This window comes from Nelumbo lutea, chromosome 2 (assembly GCF_056320005.1).
Source record: "Nelumbo lutea isolate HS-2025 chromosome 2, American lotus-T2T, whole genome shotgun sequence".
Classification (NCBI taxonomy): Eukaryota; Viridiplantae; Streptophyta; class Magnoliopsida; order Proteales; family Nelumbonaceae; genus Nelumbo; species Nelumbo lutea.
Window position 1 is genome coordinate 113,605,574 of NC_142685.1, and position 17,071 is coordinate 113,622,644.

Consider the following 17,071-nt stretch of genomic DNA (forward strand, 5'->3'; position numbering starts at 1 on the left):
TCTGCATTTGCCAATGTCTCAATTGAGAAAATTAAACAGGAAATGTTTTCAAAACTCGGCTCTTATGAAGTCAATTGAGAAAATTAAATTCAATGATCCAAATTCTGTACCCCAACCGAGCCCAAGTAGTTGAAACCCCAATCCTAACCCTAACACAACCTGATGATTTCAGGTCGGGTTGGCCTAAATTTTTCACTTGTGCTTGTTAAAATTTCCTACGCCTAAGACTAGTTGTTGAGGTCAACTTAACTTCAGCATTGTGACATTGTCATATGTACAAGAACATGTATTCACAGATACATGATTGCACGCATGCATGCATGCATGCATAATAGATATCATAGTTTTTGAATCACCTTTGACCTGGACGGTTGGATCGTTTGACCGGGGAACTGTTTAGGCAATTGGTCCATTTTACCCCAAACCCGGTTCCTAGTAAAAAACCATTGAATCAGTCAATGACCTGTTGACTTGGGTGGTTAAACCGTTGACCTATTCAACGATTTTTGGTTATTTTAATTTTAATTATTTTTTTCTACTTTTTAATTTTTTTGTCAGAACGGGCTGTCCATTCGAATTGGATGGTTGAACTGTTGATCCAGAAACCATTGGCTAGACAGTTCCGGGTTTGGGTTATTTTTTAATGGGAGGGTAGTCCATCCCCTAAACCCAAAACCTCAGGTGGGATTCGATCCCAAGTCTACACTACAATCAGCAGAACTTACCAACCAATTGGTTGGCATCTTGCATGAACTGTCAAGGGTTCATTACTTGACAAGCAAGAGATTGCAGGTTTAATTTTGAAAATAGTCACCTTGTAGAAAAAGAGCAAGGGTCTAGGACTACCGTTGGGACCAACACTGGGTAATGGCCTTTTTACTTACAAATATGAAGATATATTGGATTTGGATGGAGTCAGGTTTCAAGGCCTCAATCCTAAACCAATCCAAAGTTAAATGGGTCTTTTTCATATTTTTGGACCCCAATCATAATCTGAAATGCAACCCAACCCAAGTTGTAGGTTTGTAGCCCCTGTCAACCATTTGGTTTGATCACACCAACCAGCACAAAAGAAAGAAAGTATTGAAATTGGGAAACGATAAAATGAAAACTGTAAACTTGTGGTTTTATATACCTATAACAATTTTCAGCTTTGTATTGATTCTACTGAATACTGATCCCAACTGACTCAACTAGTAAAGGCCTTTGAGACGATGGGTTCAAGAACCTTGTTTGAAATATTAAATATAATTTCCATGGGAAATAAGGAGGGAGCTAAATATGATGTTGATGAATCATGGATGATGATTTGGGGTACCACGAACGAGTGGATTAAAATAACGGAGCTGATATTAGGCCCGTAATGACAAGCTATATATTTTGCTGTCTCTGGGCTGGGGTAATTTCCATTTAGAATTTGGAGCTTTGATTTGATAAAGGAGGCACCCAAGAGCCCAAACGTCTTTAGAACAGTGTATCTTCGGACCATCATGCATGAATGAAGGCATTGTACATAGACGTTTAAAGTATTCTCCATTGAAGGTCATCATCATCATCATCATCATTCATATCTTATCCCAACTACATAGGGTCGGCTATATAAATCTTGTTTGGCCAATCCATTTTACTTAAAATCCTTTGGGGAAAAATAGCAGTTTCTTCTTCTTTTGTTTTTTAGATTGTTTGTTTAGGGAATCCAACATTGTAAATCCTATATTAATATTCCACTGGGTTCAATTTCTTGAAATACTAAAATGACCTCATTCTTTGTAGGTCCATATCTACAACGGAATCCAATATATGCTTTACCTTATTTCATTTCTTTGCATAGAGAATCAGTAAATAGACTCACTTCAAATACCATGAAAACCACAAACCAGATTATAAATTCTAATTTTCTATTATTGTCCGATACATCACATTTTGCCCCTTTAATGTATTTTTAGCTCAGTTTGGAAAGAGTATAAATGCAAATATGTACATTGCAAAGCCTTCTAGTTTGTATTTCTAAACCTGTATAGGCTCAGTGTGAAGTGTACCTTGTATTTTGTTTGTAATTGTACTGTGCATATTTGTATTTGTACTCCTTCCAAAACTGAATCCTAGACTGTGTTTGGTTGCAATACAAATAAATTTGCATTGGTGCAACATTATGGTAGTGCAAATGATTTATGTGCACATTCTGATTTATTTTTGTTTCAAAATTTACCTTACTTTCTTTGGTTGTAGTATAAATAAAGTAAAATAAGACTTAAAACAGAATGAAGTAAAACCCAAAACAAAATTAAACCAGAATTTGCATTTTTCTCATTTGCACTCCCATACATTTATACTAGTACAAATGAGATTGCACTGCAACCAAACACAACTTTAAGAGAAAAATGGGCTAACAATAAAGAGAAATATATCATAGTAAGATGAAAAAGATATGAAAAGCAGAGAAATGCTCGACCCGTTTTTATCGTTTGGCTAAAAAAGTAATCATGGTGACTAGCTAGAACGAAGGGCCTATTCGTGTTAAGTGGGCACCCTACAGGGTATACACTTCAGTAGTTGAGAGTAAAACCCTAGGAAATATTTAAGCAAGCAACCCTCTATTTATTATAATGGTTGTTAATGAAGGAAATCAAATTACATATGGAACTGGTTTAACATGAAAATTTCTTGGAGGAAAAAGGGAGAAGGAGAGAGAGAGAGAAAAAGAGAATAAACCAAATACTATACAAAGAGAGAAAAAGAGCCAAATCCAAAAGCACCATGAGTGAAATTTGCTGCAAACAAATTAAAGGTGGGAGCACGACAAGCTGCTAACAAAAAATAGAGAGAAGAGACGGGGCCTATGTACATGTACATGTACATGTATATGTATATCTTGGTTATGAGATGTCAATGCATGTTGTGAAAGCCATGCCTTGAAAAGGCCATTTCTCTATTATGATGCCATTTACAGGAAACAAGGCATAGGTGTACACATTTCACCTTGAGTGTTGCATGAATGCATGAAGGCAGACACACTTCTTTTAAGCAATACAGGGCGATGTTCTTGCCCTCGACTTCTGTACACATGAACATAATCAGCATAGAGATCAGGAGAACTACAGCGACTCTGTTGTTGTTGACCATCTTCTCTTTTTTTTTTTCTTTTTCTCTCTTCTTTCTATCTCAAACTCTCAATTATGTCTACGAAACCTTTTTCTTGAAACTTTAGAAAGAACAAGAAAAAGGCTTGTCGACCTAATTTGAGGAAACCAGGTTTTATAAGCTGGTGTAGAGAAGAAGTGGAGAAAGCAGGGAAACGGTCAACTAACAGATCACCCTCCCTCAAATAACGATGGACCTTCGTTATTTGAGGGTCATTTGACCGTTTCCCTTCACCACTTCTTCTCTATACCAGCTTATAAAACCTGGTTTCCCAACTATGTCGGCAAACCTTTTTCTTGTTCTTTCTAAGTTTCAAGAAAAAGGTTTTACAGACATAATTGATCAGAGTTTATTGAGATAGAGAGAAAGAGAGAGAAAGATGGTCTACAAGAGAGCGGCTGTGTTACTCCTGATCTCTATGATGGTTATGTTCATCATGTGTACGAAGGTCGAGGCTAAGGACGTAAATTGCAAGCAAGAGGTGTGCTTGCCTTCATGTGCTCATGCGAGTCACGAGGTGAAATGTCTAAAATTATGCCTTAGTTACTGCCAGTGGCACAGAAAGAGATTTTCGAAGCTTTCGAGTAAAGAGAAAGAGATTCATGGATTGGAATCATAACTAGGATGTACATACCCGGCCCTCTCTTCTCTCTATATTTCTTGGGAGCTTGTCCCAACTTCATCATCCTCTTGTATTTATTTGCTTATATTCTTTTTCTCTGGTTTTGATTTTTGACTTTTTGTTTCTCTTTTGTTTTCTATGAAACCAAAAGTAAGATTTTTTTGTTTTTTGTTTTTTTTTTCAAGGTAATCAAACGCTAAGACATACTTCATGAAAAAAAAAAAAGATGTAAGTTGGATGGATGATAACTTTATAATAAAAATAAAATTTTTCTTTTAATTAACGGGTTCGACTATGATATAGAAAATATATGATATCTGAAAAACTTCTGACCAATCAATTAGAATCATAAACATGGTAGCCAATCAGGTGTTATTTATCATAAATGGGGCATTCTTTTTTCGGATTTTGAGAGGGGGGAAGTTAGTCAATGGGAATTTGGTTCCTATTGACCAAGAATCCCATGTTCTTTTTTTAGATTTATGTGGTGACTAGGGAAAGTTTATTTTCCTAGATACTCCTAAGTGGGTAAATAACTTTCCCACATAGGGGAAAATTGCCAACACTTGAATGAGACACAAATGCCCTTTTTAATAATGGATTTTTATGGCTAAAATGATCATTGCTTTATTTACATGAGAAATAAAAGAACATGTATAAATACACTTATCCGGATAAATGTTTCCCAGGAATAACTTACCCAGGTAACTACATTTACCCGGTTAAATAACTTACCGAAAAACGAACGGGGCCAAAAGGTAACAACGGATATGGTCATTTTAAGATGAATCTGACTATGATACCAATCATGCCTAAAAAACTGATAACCAATCAACCAAGGAAAAATCTAATGCTGCCAGAAAGATATGACACCGGAAGGGTTTTGATCATCAATCAAACCCCTTTGAATTTGATAAACAACCACCTAATTGGTTATCACTTTTTTCTGGTATCATATTTTTCCGGTATCGAAGTCCAATTCATCAATCGGTATCATTCAATTGGTAACCAATCAACTGGAATTTATTCAAATTCATATAGGTTTGGCAGAGTTAAAGTTTTCTTTCCAGTATCACGGGCATTGCGAAGTTGTAATAAGAAGAGACCTGTGATTCATGGGTTGGTATTAAAGATGCCCATGTTAATGGGGGGAAGGAATGCATTCAGTTTTCTGATAGAAATGAAACAGAATTAGTTGTGGTTGAGTTTAAATAGTCCCACGCATGTTTTTTTTTTTTTTTTAATTAAGAGAAAATACTATAAATACTAAAAGGGTTGGGAAGCAATATGAGGAGGAGAGAGAATAAGCTGATAGGTTGTTTCATACCAACTTGCAATCCTGGACATACACCTTTAAAACTCCTAGGCCCAAAAGAAGGGAGCTTTTATCTCCTTGAAACTTAACTCATAATGTAAGCTTTATCCAGCTAGTGTTTTTAAAATCGGACTGAACCGGATGGTTGGATCAGAAAAATTGGGAATTGGTCACTTTGTTTCATCTCAAAACCACTTTTTTGTTAAAAACCGTTGATTTGGTCAGTGAATCGCTGACCCGGGTGATCGAACTATCGACCCAAATAATAATTTTTTGGTCATTTTTTTGTTTTTTAATTTTTTTAGTTTAGAGTGATCATCCGTTTGGACAAGATGGTTGGGCCATTTGATCTGAGAACCAGACCTAAAACAGTTTCCTGTCCAGTCCAATTTTAAAAACCTTGGTTTTACTTATCTATATTGATAAAATCAACCTCTAGATTAAGAATCAGACATTGTTAAATCAACCATGTGGTTGTTATCATCATCTTATCCTTGTTCCCAACTAACTATATGGGTGGTCTACATAAATCCTGTTCCACCATTCCTATCTATTCTATGCCATATTAGTTATACCCCCTTTACAATTTCAGTCAAATATGAAGATTATTTTACAAAGGTTGCATCTTATTTGTGCTTTTACGTCTAAACCATATATCACAAAAGTGAAAATATGTCTAATTTGGTAAAGGGTGGTCTATGCATGAAATGTTGTCAGATGGTTCATATTAACTAAAATACTCCCTTTTTCAACATAATAAAGGCTTTAAAAAGCATAAAATAAAATTTATTATTTTCAACATGGTTTTCAAAATTGAACCAGAAGTGAAACCGTTTTAGCCATCAGTTTTCAGGTCAAAGAGTTTGACCATCTAATCCAACCCTGGGTCAGATGGTTTTTGGGTCCAAAACTGGCCCTGGACTCATGACCTACCTATTTCAACTGGTCCGACCATCCGGTTTAATCTGGTCAAAACCATAGTTTTCAGATAATAGATATATAAAAAAAGAGGGTTTTTTTTTTGGCTTTTAAAATATTAGGCTTCACTTTTATCAATGGAGCTAGAGTGAGGTTTTAGGAGGATAAATGGAGTGGGGCTGGGAAGTTATATGATGTCTGGCTCAATGCTATGAAGTTAGTGGTGATAAGGTGGTTTGGAGCCCCAAGTTGTAATATGAATCAATTCAGTCTGAACTGAGGCTCTTGATGTATGTTTTGCTTTGAGTTAGGTATCATCTTAACACCTGAACAGCTTGTATCTGCTTTTTTTTTTATTAATAAAATTTTATATTTTACTTTTCAAAAAAAAATTATCAAATGCCACGTATATTAAGTCACTTGTTCCACCCCTTGCTAACAAGTTATCGATTTTAGCAATATAGAGTATTCGAGTGACATCCACAACATTTTAAGTCCAATTTCATCCCTTTTACACCTTATACATCTTATACATAAAAATACCTTCATTTATATTTCTTGAAGGGACAATTTTTTTTCTAAGGTGGAAATGAAAAGTTGAAAAACCAGGTCCATCAAAAAAATAAAAAAATAATAATTTAAGATAGTAAAGCTCTATTTGGTGTTTCTAAATGAGGATACTTTCTATGCCAAAAAATGAGCATATATACTTCAATTGATTTCAAAATATATTTTAAATAAAAACTATTATTTTATCATTGTGGGCATTTTGGAAAAATATCTATTTCTAGCTTAATTTTGTCTTCCAATAATGGGCATCGGAAAAACTAAGGCTTCAGTTGGAGTAGGGCTATAAATGATATTATCTGATTGTCCAAATTCAAATTTGAATTCAATCACATCAAGGTTGATTCAAATTTGATCTGCTTATAATTGGATAGAAAACGGATCCATACCCCTATCCGTCCAATAAAATTTAAGTCGATTTGATTTATGTTAACATATATACTTAAAGGGTTCGACTATGATATAGGAAAAATAACTGACTAATAAACTGAAATCACAAACGTGGGAGTAAATAAGGTATTATTAGTCGAAATTTATGGGTGGGTTTTGATTGATCAAAACTCTTTCTATATCATATCTTTTTCTGTATGATAGATTTTCCCATACTTAAAATCTATGTTGTATATTTTAGTAAAGATACATAGTTGCACGTTTACTAAAGTGCCATAGATACAAGTCTAATATAAGTATTTCTCAATTTATATTGTTCATTAAAAACAATATCAAACTCACTTTTAGTTCCTTCTATAATATTTTGACCATTTTTAGTGTAATATACTTATTCTATTCAATATCTGATTTCAATCTGAATTGGATATATTCAAATCCGATATAAACCGGATGGATAAGATCTGATTCAAATTTGAATGTAAATCAAATTTGGATCTTCCATTTGATCTATTCGTAGCCTTCTTGTGACCTTTGGGCTGTGGAAAATAAATGAGCCAAAAAAAGTGTTTTGAACGATAGTTGTTTTTAAAAATATAATAAGGGAAAATTCTCGGTTAATATCCTGTACTTTGGGCCTAATGCCACTTTGGTCTTTGAACTTCAAAATGTGACAATTCGATATCTAAACTTTCAAAACATGTCAATCTAGTACCTGCCATTAAGTGGCATTTGAAAAGACACAAATGCCCTTTGAGTATTATCTAATTTCCTTTATCAACCATCCAAACGTTGACAACAAATGAACAGTCTCAAATCCTTTTCTCTTCTATTCAAGAAAGTTGGGGTCACATATCGGTGGGCATTCTGGTGACCCCAACTTTCCTGAATAGAAGAGGTAAGGATTTGGGACTGTTCATTTTTTTTATCAACGTTTGGATGGTTGATAAAAAGAATTAAATGATACTCGAAGGGCTTTTATGTTTTTTAAAATGCCACTTAATGGCTGATTAACAATAGGTATTGGCACGTTTTAAAAGTTCGGATACTGAATTGTCGCATTTTAAAGTTTGGAGACTAAAGTGGCACTAGGCCCAAAATACATGGTACTATAGGAAAATTTCCCCTATAATAATCTAAAATTAAAACACTTTTATGCTCTAAAAAGTTGGAACTATGTGCTTAAGTTTGGGCTTTACAAATTAAACCTTACTTTTATAACCCATTTGGAGGGCACAGCTTTTGGGCTTTCCACATGGAACCCGACCTTACAATGCCAAAAGCCGCTGCATGAAAGCCCTCCTAAACAGCCACTTCATGTATACACTTGATAGCCTGATAACAAATTATTGGCAACCAAAGCTGAATCTTCATGTATATATGCCAGGGAGTATTTTCTTCTCTTTGTTCATCTTCCTGCTGAGTGCCCGATTGGAAGGGCTGAAGCGCAGCATCTTCTGGCTTTCAGAGGTGGGCCCCAACGGCATGTTTGGTGAAAAAATTCCAAGAATTCAACTGTTGTCTGTCAGTCAGTTGATCAACTGGCTTTCAAGGGCTGTTTGTATCTGAAGCACTTCAAAGTAGCTGAACCAGCCTAGATGTTTTCTGGAACAAGATTGAGCAAAATCATGAGAGAATGGTTCCTTAGAAACTAGTTGGTTCTTATCCCTGATTCTGGGAGCTGGGAGGAGTTATTTCTTACCTTAGAAGGAAGCAGAAACACAACAAGCAATAACGAATCCTTTCTGTGTTTCTGGTTCAAAATATATAGTTATATCAATGCAGCTGGTCAAATATCTTCTACAGATAATTATCACTGCTGAAATTCAGTTTCTTGCATCTTAATTAGAAAAAAAAAATTAAAGAAGCTGCTCTACCTTAATCAAAATATACACAGCTTGAAGGACACCATCAGCATAAAAAACTTATGAAAACGATATTTAAATCCAGCTCAAATAAGAAAAAGGGGAGAAAAACAAGATCGAGAGAGAAATTAATTAACTTTGAGGTGAGAGCAGTTCTAGTTATAAATTTTGGTAGAGATTATTTCATGTGCTGTTGGTATGAAAGAAATTAAAACAAATGTAAAAGCCAAAACTCGATTTATTAGAGAAATTAAGTGTGAAGACTGAAGAGAGAGCAGTCCCGATAAGAAATTTTCTTTTCATATCACAAATCCATTAATGGGGGGATTAGAAAAAGTATCTGCATGTTTCTTTATTTGCTAATTGTTTCTGTTTAAGATCAATCAAGTGCACATTCCAAACAAAGCAAAAGCAAAATAAAAAAAAAAAAAGGTTGCAAAATGTGATTACAGATTTATTCATTCATTCATTCTGTCTCAATACAAAGAAGATTGCAGGAACAGTGTTGAAAAGAAATCGCCATCTTGTTCATGAGGATCAGACGGTGGTGGGTGGGGCACTGAAACCACCCAACTCTCTGTCAGATCAGTGCAAAAACTAGATGAGAGAGGTTTGATGAGAATCGTATCCTAGGGCCAGGTCGACCCACCACCACAGGTGAGCGTGCAGTCTTTATTACAGTAATCTTCGGGCTGAGCTCGGAGGCAACCGTTGAAGCAATCTGAGAAGCATTGACTATCAGCAATCGCCCCCGGCGCTGCACACAGCACCAACAAGGAGATGAAGATGATTGCAATAAGAGGCTTTGAGTTGGCCATGCTTTTCAATATTTTCTTCAAATTTGAAATCTATGCCACTCACACAATCAAATTTAAAGAAAGATAAAAAGATCAGATAGGAAGCTCATTGAATTGGCACTTTTACTATATATACTTGGGGCTGGCATAGAGTCCACCTGGTGAGTTCTAGCTTCATGCATTGAGTATGTGGTTGAAAGGATCCTGTTATTATTAAGACAAATTCCACGAGTTGAGAAAGAGAGAGAGAGATTCATATTAGAATCAGCCTTCTGTATTCATAATGATTCCGGGCAGTTGAACCATTGATCCATTCGTCTCAGTCAATGGCTTGAACTAGTGGCTCAAGACGCAGTTTGATATTTTGTGTATATGTGTTTATGTGTGCGTGTATTATATATGTATGTATGTATTTGTTGATGTGATACGGTCTGATTCTTTCAATAGTCAAATCGATCGATAACCCACAATTTAGAGACAAAAATAATTCAAGCTCTAAATCGGTTTTTAAAAATATGGTCTTATACCTATCTAAACCATTAGAGAGGATTGTATTATGTATGTATGCAATTATGCATATGTATGTTATTATGTTAGTATATAAAATAATTATTTTATTAATTAAAATTTATCAAGTCTTGGATTTATAATACATATTAATTTATAATTATGTAAAACCTATTAGGGGTCGAACCCCTAACCATGGGTTCCGAATTTAGTGATAATATTTATTATCATAATAGCCATGAAGGCCAGTTACAGATGAAAGAGAACCGCCCATCAAGTCTGGGCTCTTGACCAAGAAGCTTACAGACATCTTCAACAATGGCTCTATTAACCGATCTCACATTCGGGTTCCAATTGAGAGCTGAAACATTGGTTCATGTATTATCAACATTTGTTGTTCAATGCATGATATATTGATTTTATTGTATTTCTTTGTTTTCACCCTATGTTGATGTGTTATTATGCTCAGCTGATCTTTAGATTTAGTGGTGTTAATGCATCTGTGGGATTTATTGAAATTCCACCAATACCTTTATCACTTTATCTTGTTCGTTTTGTTTTGGTCATTTATCTAGGTAAATGGCATTTACTTGTGTTTTTTGATTTCCCATATAAATGAGGCAATGACGACTTTACCCTTAAAAAGAAAAAATTAGACTTATCCACTTGAGATATGAGGATTACTTACTCGTGATACCTAGGAAAAGTGACTTTTTCATAGGTTCCAAACAAGGTTTTTAAAACCGATTCAAACAACGAACCGGTCAGGGGTCCGATTCCTGAGTCGAATGGTCCGACCGTTTGAATTAAACGGACAACCCGGCCAAACTATTGAACAATTCGAACGGTTCGGCCACCCAGGTCAGTGGTTTGTTGACCAAATCAACAGTTTTGGGGGAAATAATGGTTGGTAAAATGGAACCGATCACCTAACTGGTTTTCAGTTTTTTTGGTCCAACCATCCGGTCCAATCTGGTTTTGAAAACCATGATTCCGAATAAAACCTTAAAAAGAACGGTTAATGAGAACCACGATCCCATTGACCAACTTCCCCCTTCAAAATCCTGAAAACAAATGGGACTTAAGACATATATTTCAATACAGACGCTTTGAACCTTGATCATAGAAAAATGACATTTCTTCTAATTTTTGGCAAGTCATTTTTCAATCGAAGATTTCCATATTGGTTCTCAACAACTGTATATTTCTGCAAAACACCAACAAAATAAAAAATATGATGATTTGTTTTCAATGTCCATTTCCAAGGAAACCATTCACTTGAACCAAATGCAGCCTAGGTTGGGCCGAGCTAAGTGATTCTTCAAGAGAAAGAGTTAGAGTGCCCGAGTTGCTTTTACTTGGGGTGGGCACTCCTATGCTTAAATTAACAAAGAGTTTTTAGAAGTTGTTGAGAGATTAGAGAGTATGAGAGCTTAATTGCGCATACATCTTCAGGTGGAAATGAGACCTTTATATAGACACGAGTACTTAGAGACCTTCTTGTAATGGGTCTCAGGTTCTCGTAGAGCCATTTTCGTTAAGTCGGGAGAGTAATGACATTGGTTACATAATCTGCGCAGGGTGCTAAAGTCCGTTAATTCGCTTTGATGCGTGTGATGCAGGTTGGTCGTCTCGACGGTCGACTCATTAATACTCCGGACATTTCGGACTGGCAACAGATATATGTGACAAGTCAGTGAGCGTGCCTTATAGGTTGCCAATGGTACTTACCATAACTCGATCGCTTCTTGCCCAGAAACCTTTGAAGTCGGCTAGGCTAAGGTACTCTAGGTCGGCTTAGGTGAGTTGCTACTAATTGACTTGCCGAGGTGATCCGCTTACTTAATGTTGATGTGCCATTTGAAAGCCACGTGGCGTGATGATATTATTCAGAAGACCAAATTACTCCTCATCAATTTGTTTTCCTATTGAATATCCATTTCCAAAGAAACCATTCACTTGAAACAAATGCAGCCTAAGTTGCAATTTGCAAATGACCCGAGTGACAAAACGGACTACTCTTGAAAGGTGCAAGTTGCTAATATTAGGGTGCAACTCGGGTGGGTTGGGTTTGGTTGGGTTGAAGGTCAAACCCAAGACCAACCCTAAGATATAAACTTCGGCCTTGGGCTTGGCCCAACCTGCTTAACCTAACACGACTTGGATTTGGGCTTAAGCTCAGCTGAGCGTGTTGATTGGGTTTTAAAGAATTTATGGCTGTATTTTTGTACAGACAAATCATTTATTGGGCTTAGAAGCAGAACCGATTAAAAATATATATAAATTTCATTAACAAATCTATATATACATATTTTATACAATAATACATAATTACATGCATACACAATTAGAAAATATATTTCTTTCCATAAATATGATACACATATGAATGTATTGTTTGGGTGGACTTGGATTTGGTTCAATCTGGGCTCAGACTACCCGAGATCTCAACCTAAGCCCAATTCAAATTTAGTTTAGACCTTAATAAGCCCAACCTGAAGCCCAAAAACTCAGGAGCAACCGTTGTAATAGCGCGGGCTGGGTTGGGTCAGATGGTTTGATTTCAAGTTGGGCTGCCCAAGTTGCAACCCCAGCTAATAATTTCAGATGTTAATGTCCATCCTAACATATCTTTGAAATATCAAATTGTAAAAGTTAAACAAACAAAAAAGTGTTGTTTGCCAAAAATTCAAAATACACAATTTTTGTGTATCGTATCAATATTTTGAACCTTGGACCCTATAGAGCATCTACAATACCATCATCCAGACAAGATTCAAAATATTGCAATATATCAGTGAATATATGATATGATTTGTATTGAAATATATGATATGATAATGAACCAAGTAATAAGAAACAAAAGATGTAGAGTCCAAAATTTTAGAAATTCCACGTTGTTCATGTCCAGTGTTTACATTCTCATTATAATTTATGCACATTCCACCGTCGAACTTTCTATTTTTTTTCATGTATAATAAGGTTAGGGTAGATGAAGGTGATGTTTGGCATCTATGATGATTTCTTGAAAACCACTGTCATGTTGGATCTACATCAGCGTTAGAAGAATCAAAGTTGAAATTCCTGTTTGGTTGGTCGATTTTGATGTTTTTAAGGAAATCGGTTCTTGAAATCAGCCTTTTTCAGGGATTACCTTTTTGGTGGTTTCCTAATTTCTATTTGATTCCAATTTCTTTTTGGATGACATGGCATCCAATATGGCATTTAATAATATCTCTAATACAAAAACAATTGGCCCTTGAGAATCAGTACCAAACAAACTCAGTCAATTTCTCAAGAATTGGCTTATATGGCAGAAATGATTCCAAATAACAAAGTTTACTAATTCTTGAAAAAAAAAAAAACACTGATTTCAAAAATCACCAATTTTTGAAAAAGTAAGTAAGAAATAATCAGCATCGATGTCAAACATCACCGAAGTAAGTCTGTGCTCCTAAAGACCAAGTACTTTTTGGTTGCTCACTTGGCATTACACCAAAAGAAGAGGCACAATATCAAAATCCATATAACAGGACACTGTTCTGCCCTCACCCACCATGGTGCTTGTGGGAACGTGTTAGAAGAGTATTTTGTCGTGAGCAGATCCTAACTCATTGGCTACATGAGTCTTCTCTTATCATTTTGTTTTGTTTTCATGAAAAGACAAACCAGGATCCACATTATGTCATTATCAGAGTTAGGCAATTTTTTTAGTACCGACTACCAATCTCACTTTGGACACTGTTCTGTCCTCAGCCACCATGGTGCATGTTGGAATGTTTTAGAAAAGTATTTTGTTGTGAGAAAATCCTAGCTTATTGGCTACATGAATCCTCTCTTATCATTCTGCTCTATTCTATGAAAGGACAAATTAGGACCCACAGTATCAAAGTTGGGAAAAATTTTTAGTACTAATTGTCAATCTCACTATGGACACTATTCTATCCTCACCCACCATGGTGCTTGTTGGAACTTGGAACTTGTTAGAAAATTATTTTATTGTGAGCAAATCCCAGCTCATTGGCTACATGAGTAAATACAAATCAAGATCCACATTATTAGAGTTTTGCAAATTTTTTAGTACTTAATTACTGCAAATCTCATTGTGGACATTGTTCTAGCCTCACCTACCATGGGGAACGGGATCTGCTCCTCACACTTGGGTGCCTCACATGCACATCCACCGTGCATTGGGAACATCTCCCTTGAATAATAGCTTATAAGTACAGGAGATGTTCCCCATGCATGGTAGGATGTGCATGTGATGCGCGTGTGAGGCGCCCTATGTGAGGAGCAGATCCGATCTCCCACCATGGTGCATGTTGGAATGTGTTAGAAAAGTATTTAGTCATAAGCAGATCCTAAGTCATTTGCTACATGAGTCATCTCTTATCATTCTATTATGTTCCATGAAAAAAGACAAATTGAGATCCACACTATCAGAGTTTGGCAAATCTTTTAATACTGACTACCAATCTCACTGTGGACACTGTTTTGCCCTCACCCACCATGGTACATGTTGGAATGTGTTAGAAAAGTATTTAGTCATGAGCAGATCCTAGCTCATTGGCTACATGAGTCATCTCTTATCATTCTATTCTGTTCCATGAAAAAGGACAAGTCAGGAACCACACTATTAGAGTTTGGAAACTCTTTTAGTATTGACTACCAATCTCACTGTGGACATTGTTTTGCCCTCACCCACCATGGTGCATGTTGGAACATGTTAGAAAAGTATTATGTCATGAGTAGATTCTAACTCATTGGATACATGAGTCATTTCTTATCATTTTGTTTTGTTTCATGAAAAGACAAATCAGGATCCACATTACCAAAGTTTGGCAAATTTTTTAGTACAGATTACCAATCTCACTATGGACACTATTTTGTCCTCATCCACCATGGTGCATGTTGGAATGTGTTAAAAAAGTATTTTGTTGTGAAAAAATTGTAGATCATTGACTACATGAGACATCTTTTATCATTTTGCTCTATTTTATGAAGAGACAAATCAGGATCCAAACTATCAAAGTTTGGCAAAATTTTTAGTACTAATTGCCAATATTTTGTTGGAATGTTTTAGAAAAGTATTTTGTTGTGAGCAAATCCCAGCTCATTGACCTACTAGAGTTTGGCAAATTTTTTAGTACATTGCCAATCTCATTGTTAACACTGTTTTTCCCTCACCCACCATGGTGTATGTTGGAACATGTTAAAAATGTATTTTGTTGTGAGTAGATCCCACCTCATTGGCTACATGAGTACTCTCTTATCATTCTATCATGTTCCATGAAAAAGACAAATCAAGATCCACACTCTTAGAGTTTGGCAAATTTTCTAGTACTAACTACCAATCTCAAGATGGACACTGTTTTGCCCTTACCCACATTGGTGCATGTTGAAACATGTTAGAAAAATATTTTGTCATGAGCAGATCTCAATTCATTGGCTACATGAGTCCTATCTTTCTGTTCCATGAAAAAGAAAATTAGGATCCACTATATTAGAGTTTGGCAAATTTTTTAGTACATACTACCAATCTCACTTTGGACATTGTTCTATCCTCACCCACCATTAAGGATGGATTCAAGCCGAGCAGAGCCGACTATTTGGCTATTCGAGATCAGCTCGCTCATAAACTATCAAGCTCAAGCTTGAGCTCAATCCGAACTAGAGACTTGAGATCGAACTCGGCTCAAGTTAAAAGCTCATAAGTTCGAGCTCAGCTTAACTTGAGCTTGATTGCCTTTAATTGCAAGTCTCCCTCAACTGCTGAAGTGTCGAGTCGATGCCTCCTTAGCAACTGATATTTCGAGCCAAGGTCTCCCTCAATTGCCAAGGTGTCGAGCTGAGGTCTTCTTCAAATATCGAGGTGTCGAGCTGAGGTCTCCTTGAGTAGTGAGGTGCCGAGCTGAGGTGACACCCTATGTACATATATACTTGATTAGGCTTAGAAAACTCACGGGTTGACCTTTATTAAAATCGAGCTATGCTCGATTAGAAAATGAGCCTATATATTAGGCTTGAGTTAGGCTTGAAGCTTGATTTAGACTGAGCTGAGCCAAGCTTGAATAGCTTGTGAATAGCTTGGCTTGTGGACACCCCTACCCACCATGGTGCATGTTGGAACGTGTTAAAAAAGTATTTTGTCGTGAATAGATCCCAACTCATTGGCTACAGGAGTCCTCTCTTATATTTTAGTATTGATTGCTAATTTCACACAACCCTCATCTTTATCCGGGCTTACAACAGTTGTGTTATGTAATACCCTAAAAAAAAAAAAAGAAAAATCTGTAGCTATAACTCTTATTAGATCTTTTCAATTTCCATGTTAAAATTCTTCTACACTTGTTCAAAAACGAAGGGTAGTATAATTGCCACTACATTTGATTGTACGTACTATCAAGGTTTTCAACCCGTAGTTGACCCGATTAGTTAAACTGCTCGAATTGTCACTTGGTCAAGATTCTGGATTCGGTTTAAGTAAAACTCAGAGAATGTAAAAAAACCATTGTCTTAATCAAAAACCGCTTGACTCAGGCTGTTGAACCATTGACCCATTTGATCAAGTGCTTAAGTCGCAAGTTGCATACTATTTATGCAAACTTCAAGAGGCCATATTTTGCACTCGAATGTCCGATTGAGGTGATTTTTTTTTCATTTTAGGTAAATTTTTGAGACCTATGCATCCCAAGGGGCCATAGGCACCTTGCCCTGTTATTTTTTCCAAAACACCCCTTTTTTGTCCTCAAATTGCAATTTTTAATAATTTATTACAAATAAAAAATTCAAACCAGAATTAAAAACATAAATTAAATATAAAATATTTCATATATTACATATAAAGCATAATTATATATTATTTATTAATAAAATACATGTTTATATATACCTATACACACACATATATATATTTAAATTTTCATGACCGACATGGAACGGTTTGGTCAAA

At 35.8% G+C, this 17,071-nt stretch overlaps 1 long non-coding RNA gene across 1 annotated transcript; it reads right to left on the reverse strand.

Annotated features, from left to right (window-relative positions):
- Positions 1-8,081: 8,081 nt before the first annotated feature.
- On the reverse strand, positions 8,082-9,658 carry LOC148872927 (uncharacterized). Its single transcript, XR_016107083.1, has 2 exons — positions 8,653-9,658; positions 8,082-8,555 (listed from the first exon to the last, which is right to left on the reverse strand). It is a non-coding gene; the product is annotated as an uncharacterized LOC148872927 (long non-coding RNA).
- Between the last annotated feature and the right edge of the window lie 7,413 nt (positions 9,659-17,071).